The sequence below is a fragment of the Phascolarctos cinereus genome, unplaced genomic scaffold (genome assembly GCF_003287225.1).
Source record: "Phascolarctos cinereus isolate Bilbo 61053 unplaced genomic scaffold, phaCin_HiC Scaffold_4;HRSCAF=312, whole genome shotgun sequence".
NCBI lineage: Eukaryota > Metazoa > Chordata > Mammalia > Diprotodontia > Phascolarctidae > Phascolarctos > Phascolarctos cinereus.
Window position 1 is genome coordinate 625,554,837 of NW_027555847.1, and position 6,779 is coordinate 625,561,615.

Consider the following 6,779-nt stretch of genomic DNA (forward strand, 5'->3'; position numbering starts at 1 on the left):
TGAAAACAATAAGATATTTCATACTTGCATTTTAGTATAGTAGCGCTGGAGTGTTTCAGCAACAAGATTCATTATATTAAAAAATTACAACTTTACCTGCCATAGTCAGAGATTTGGTATGAAAGGAAGATGCAGCGACATGGTTGTAATAGTACCAAGGCTAGTCCTCCAGACCTAAGCTTAAGGGCCCAGAATGGCTCAACATAGGTATAAGATAAAACATTAGCTTATATCTATATCTACATTACATCTATATCTATCTATAAATGCACACTTATGTGTGTGTATATATATATATATATATATATGTGTGTGTGTGTGTGTGTGTGTGTGTGTGTGTGTGTGTGTATATACATATACACACACACACCTATATATAGTTATAATAAGATACAGCATTAGTTCTGTTTGATTTTAGGTAAGACTTGTAATTCCTATTTGGAACAGCTAATCATACAGAAAAGTTTTATCTTATTCATAGGATATCATAACCAGGCTCAGGATTAACCAGGTGGGAAACAGTCCTATTTGAAAAGGAAATAACACAATGGAGAAAGTGAGTCAAGGGGATTCTACCTTTAGCTATGCTAAGGTTATACCCTAAACCTGTTTTAGACACAGACATCCACCTGTAGCATTTCCCAGATCAAACTCCCTTTGAACTTATGGCATTTCCCTTGAATTGATTTGATTTTTGACTTGATGATCATCCAGATATTTACACCTCAGTTCACAGCTCAGAACATTATCAAATTTAGTACCAAGAGATTTTTAACTCAAATAGCAAATTTCACTTGTTTGGAGCTAGAAACAGTTATCATTATTCCTCTCATATCATAACAAAAATAGTTAACAATAAAAAGTTTACCAGGTTAAAAAAAATCACTCAGCATCCTTTTCTTCTTCTCTTTCTTCTTCTTCTTGAGTTAAAACTCATACTGGTGTAAAAATCAATAATTAGAAATCAGGAAAATAATTACATTTTGGAATTCCAGAAGCTAGGTGGCACAGTAGATAGAGTGTTAGGCTTGGAGTCAGGAAGACCTGAGTTCAAATCCATCTTCAGATGCTTACTAATTGTGTGACCCTAAGAAAATCACTTAACCCCATTTGCTTCGGTTTCCTCATCTATAAAATGAGCTGGAGAAGGAAATGGCAAACGACTTCAGTATCTTTGTCAAGAAAACCCCAAATGAGGTCATGAAGAGTTGGACACAACTGAAATGACTCAACAACAACAACCACAAGTGAATATATTCACTCAAAACACCCAGAAAAAATACTAATTACTGTAAATCTCCAGTCTAATAGATATCCATCTCTCAAGGTATTGTATGTTAACCCCTTAAGGCAAAAACAAATCTTTAAGACTGGAGTTTGTTGACACTAAGTTGGCCCAAGATGTAACTTAATTAAATATATACTAGTCCATGTATAACTTCATAATATTCATAATCATAAATTATCACAAATATTACTTCTCTACTATAAACAAACTTGTTCTCTTTACCCTTATGCAAGGAGAATTTGTAATGGAAGAGGGGATCCCATTTTTCAGAAACCAATCATCGTTTTAGAATTTCACAATATTTAGCAAGTTCTTTCATAGGACTGATAAGATTTTATGACCCTGCTCAAGCAGATGATCCCCAGGACCCTAGCAAATTAACCAATAATGAGATTTCATAAGGTCTTTTCTTTGTACTTTTTCCCACACAGTAATTAATTATTATTTTTCCCTTTTAGAATATATCCAATTAAATATTTCATAGGTTTTAACATTATGACAATAACCTCTAAAAACTCAATTAACAATTTCATGGTATCGATATTAAAAGGATTTAAATTTTCCAATAATACAATTACATTATCTTCTTAAGAGTAATTCTTATACAATGGATTCCCCCAAATCACAATCCAAGAAGAATTAGAAACACAATAACATTCTCAAAACTATGTATTTAAAAAAGAAAACAAAACTTTTTGCCAGCCAAATGAGATCAATTCAGTTGAATACATTTCCAAATTACCTTATATAGAAAATCACTCACTTTCTCATTTTAACATTTTACTAATCACATTAAATCCCAATATAGAGTTACCCAGTATGGAGCAATTACATTCAATTAAAGAAATAATAATGGTATTTATAACAATAGATAACCTTCACATAGTGTTTACCATATGCTGGGCATTGTGTTAAGCATTTAAAAATCATTATATTATTTTGATTCTTACAACAGCCCAGGAGGTGGGTCATCATTCCCCTTACAGATCAGGAAACCAAGGTAAACAGAGGTAAGATAACTTGCTTAAGGTTGCACAGCTAACAAATTTCTGATACAGGATTTTGATTCAGGTTTTTTTCTGAGCCATGATTACCTTCATGTCAAATAGTAAATGTAGTTTGTGTTAGGTTCTAATTTACCACAATTATTTATTTAGCTTCAGAACAAAATTCCATCCAAGTCAAATACGGATTTTTAAAAATCTTAAGTGTCCTTTAATTTTTATAGGAAAAAGACAAAATGACACTGTATTAGAAGCTGACAATATTTTTATAGGTGAACTCAAAAATGAGTAGCTTGATTACAGAACTATTGATGTACTAACAGCATAATTTGTATTTCACATAATTATACAGAAATATGTGCAATTCGAAAAACTTTACTCCCCACAAAAATATAAAAATTATAATCTGAGACACAAAATATCTATGTTCTTACTAAAAACTGTATAAACATATAAAAAGCATTAAAACACACCTTTATAATTATGAAGATTAACTATATAAAGCAGTCACTTTTTCTTACAAAGGTACATTAATTACCTCATAAAATACTTTCTACATGACTAATTGTTTTAAAATTGTGCTATTTTCAAATTGATAAGCCCTGCATTAGATTTTGATGAAAAGAATCTCTTGGAAAAATACTTTGGTATATATCTTGAGATGATCATAAAATTCTCTAAAATAATTTTAGGGTTTTATAAACATTTCTTTCTATTAAAGCACAGTAGAATAAGTAATGTATATTCAGTTGCATATAGAATTAGCACATGATTTATTATGATCCATTTAGAGAAACTTAGCACATCTAAAAAGCAAAATCAATACTATTTTTTTTAAAGTCTCAAATGTTTGTACTGTTATGTTCACTACAAAAATGTTTTTATAAAATGACTGGAATATTTCTTTGAAAGTTTTATTTTCAGTTCATGTGGGTTGGACATTTTGAAGGACAAAACCTGAAAAATAATTACACCCTGTTTTTTTTTCCCGTAAGCCTCTTGCAAACAAACATTTTTTTGAAGATCATTTTAAAGACTTGACAGTTGAGTAAAGTTCATATAATTTATACATTTTACAAAGCATTAGCTTTTCTTTTAAATATGCAGTTTAGAATATTGGCAGACAAAAATGTACATAAACAATTGAAAAGAGCAAATTTCAGTGCCTGGTAAGTAATGAAAATCTGTACCAGTAAAATGCTGATAAAAAAAATCACATGAGCAATTCCATTAATAAATTGTCTCAGTTGCAAGCTTTCTTGACAACTATTATCTGGGCAATTCAAATTGTCAAAAATTCATGTTCTGTTTATCAGCTGCCATTGTTAATGTTAATTCTAATAGAGGTTCCAGTTGTTGCAGGAGCTTGCTTGAGATCCTCTTATTTATTAAGTACTGTTTTTTTTAAAGTATTTTTATTAAGCAGCCTGTCACCAGTGTCTCACAAATAAAATCTTTATTTTTCAACTCCTAGTTTCAAAAGTTTCATTTTTGGCCTTTTAGTCTATAAAATTCTATATAAAAAGAAAATCCATTTAATGTTTAGTTAAGTCCATAAAATTTGATCTTCTTTTTAGATACTTTTATGGTGGTAGAGATCTTTTAAAGTTTTTAATTCTTCTATTAAAGTTTTATTTTGAATTTCCAAGACTGCAACTTGATTTTCCAGAAACAACATATTCTTGTTCTTTCTATGGTATTCTTGAGTGGCTTCTCTTTCAACTGTGGATCATCTATTTTGTTTGTCTGAGATGTCAGGTGACTAGAGATGTCATCCCTACTTTCTGTAGAAGGTTAGTATTTGCTGGTGTGATGTGTATCTGATAAGTACGCATATCTCCTGATGCAGCCTGTACACCTGCTGGGTTCCTAGGGCCGAGCATCTGCTGTCCATCAGGCATCTGTGCATCCTGAAGAATTGTTCTTCATTAAATACTGCCTTCATTTGTCATTTTTAATGTCTGCAGCCGCTGTACCCCATTTATGCTTGGACTGGCCAGCTGTACTCCATTTGGGGTAATGACAATGTATTGTCCAGTGTTAGTCTAGTAGTTAGGATTTGGGATTGTCATAGATTTGACTGTTGAAACTCCAGGGTTTTCTCCATTTCCCTTCCTATCTCTGGTGACTTCTGAAGAAAAATCTTTCAATATTTTTCTGTAAGATAGATGCTGTGCTAAAATCCCCAGAGCACTCTGTGAAGATCCCATACTATCAGATGAATCCTGAAAATCTTTGCTATGTGACCAGGATGACACCTGCACTGTCTGAACTTGTGTGGGGGTGGATTACTGAAGATGACTGAGCAGTCTGCATGATCCCCTGACTCTGGGCTTGCTTTCCAGAAAGATGTTCAGCTGCCATTGGTGCAGGTCTTCTCAGTGATATTCTGACTTTATTGATCTGGTTTTCTGGGAGGGAGCATTCCTTCCCTGAAGAATCAAGTTCCAAGCTCAGGTGTCTCTATTACCTGCCCTCCTGGGGCAGCCTGGATTGATCTGCTTATCTTCCTCCCTCATGGCCTCCCTCTAAGTGGAGGTGGAGGCAGGCAGAATCATGGCTAGAGGCTGGCTAGATGGGTCAATTTCTCCATCCTCATCTGGGTCACCAGCAACTTCAAATTTGTATTTTTAATCACTAACGGCAACATTTAAAATCTTAAAAAAAATTTCCCCAAAGGCCATTAATTGGTAGTACTTCAAAATTTAGAGCCCATTGTTACCAATTAGTTCAATTTCAAAGATTTGTGGTGACACTCCCAACTCCCTTTAACTTTCTTTTTCTTTTAAATCACCCAAAGAGCCAAAGCAATCACTTCTGGTTTCTCAACCTAAACCTACTCAAATACTTGAAGAGGGTGTTCTCACTTTTCTTGGAGACACCTCCTATTCTCTGTAGGTTTTTTTTTTTTTAAATTGGAGATTCCTTAAATGAGGGCTTCATTTTCCCATCCTCCTGCTTTCAGGATCCATAAGGATGTTGTATTCCTCACACAATAATGAAAATACACTCATTTCTAATAGTTTTTCAAGGACAGAATTTTAGTATACTATCTTCAAATAATTCCATGTGCCAAATATATTCCTATATTTTACAAATTACAAAGAATAAGCACGTAATGTTTCTCAAATTCTTCTTTGGCCATGGAGATCAAAACTTCCCTCAAAAAACTCCAAAACCCTTTTACTTTCAAACCCTGCTTGCTTAAATTCTCCCTCTGTCTCTCTGTCTCTGTCTCTGTCTCTGTCTCTCCTTTTTTTCCCTCTCTTTATCCCTCCATTGGACTCTGATTAAAGTTTTTAAAACAGTGCCTGTCCCATTTCTTTTCTATTCTGATCCTACTTTACTCTTTCATATCTCAGTCTATGAAGCTAATCTTCACTCTACTGAATATTTTTGTTACAGTTTCACACAAGTTTTTATTGCAGAGTGTTGTTAGTCATGCCCAACTCTTCATTACCCCATTTGAGGTTTTCTTGGCAAAGATAATGGAGTGGTTTGCCATTTCCTTCTCCCGGTCATTTTACAGGTGAGGAAACCAAGGCAAACAGGGATAAATGACTTGCTTAGGGTCACACAACTAGTAAGTGTCTAAGACTAGATTTAAACTCAAGTCCTCCTGACTCCAGGCCTGGCACTCTATTCATTGTGCTACTTAGCTACCTTTTATTGAAAATACCAATTAAATATAATAGTGTTGCCTTTAGGGTTTTAGAAAGACTTTACTTCCAGTTTACCTAAACAATTACATTCTATTATATCATTTATAGAAGAAAATATAATGCTAACACCAAGGCATTCTTCCAAATTAAATTGCACTTATTTTTTAGTAGCTTCCTTATTTAAACAAGCTTCTCTCTTTACATGGTTAACAAAAAGTTAATAACAGGTACTTCTTACACATCAGAGAAATTTATATTGCAAACTGTAACTCTTTCCCCACCCCCCTGAAATCAGTGAATTAGCCTTCTCTTTTGCACTTAAAGTAATAAATCCATCACTCTCCAGGGAAAGAGTGATAAAAAAAACCCAAGTGTTGTTTCTAAATAACTGTCATAGAATTCTTATTCTTTAAACCCAGTTCTACAGAGAGGTATCCTAAAACTCACTGAGATATTTCAGCACTTGAAAAAAAAACTTTTAAACCATAATTCAATCACAAATTTTGTCTCAAATTAGCTTAAAACATCATAAATTTCTGCAGATTAGAAAACAAAGATTCGCTTTCCTCTCATGTATCTTTATCTCTGCAAATTCCAACCTAGCCAGGGTTTGAATTTGCAGAAATAGAGAATTTTTTTTCCTCCAAAGTTCCTTCAGAAAATTTCTCAGAAAAGGTTTTTAATTCTTTATATTCCTTTTTCTTGCCAGATTACAAAAAGAAGTTAGTTTGTTTTACATGGATAATTTGATATGACAGACACAAAGACACTAAACGCTAGTGAGAAACTCCCAAAAAATCAGTGTACATAAATGAAAGTCCCTTT

At 33.2% G+C, this 6,779-nt stretch overlaps 1 pseudogene; it reads right to left on the reverse strand.

Moving 5' to 3' along the window:
- Positions 1–3,865: 3,865 nt before the first annotated feature.
- Positions 3,866–4,364, reverse strand: LOC110193311 (cyclic AMP-dependent transcription factor ATF-1 pseudogene; annotated as a pseudogene).
- Positions 4,365–6,779: the final 2,415 nt, after the last annotated feature.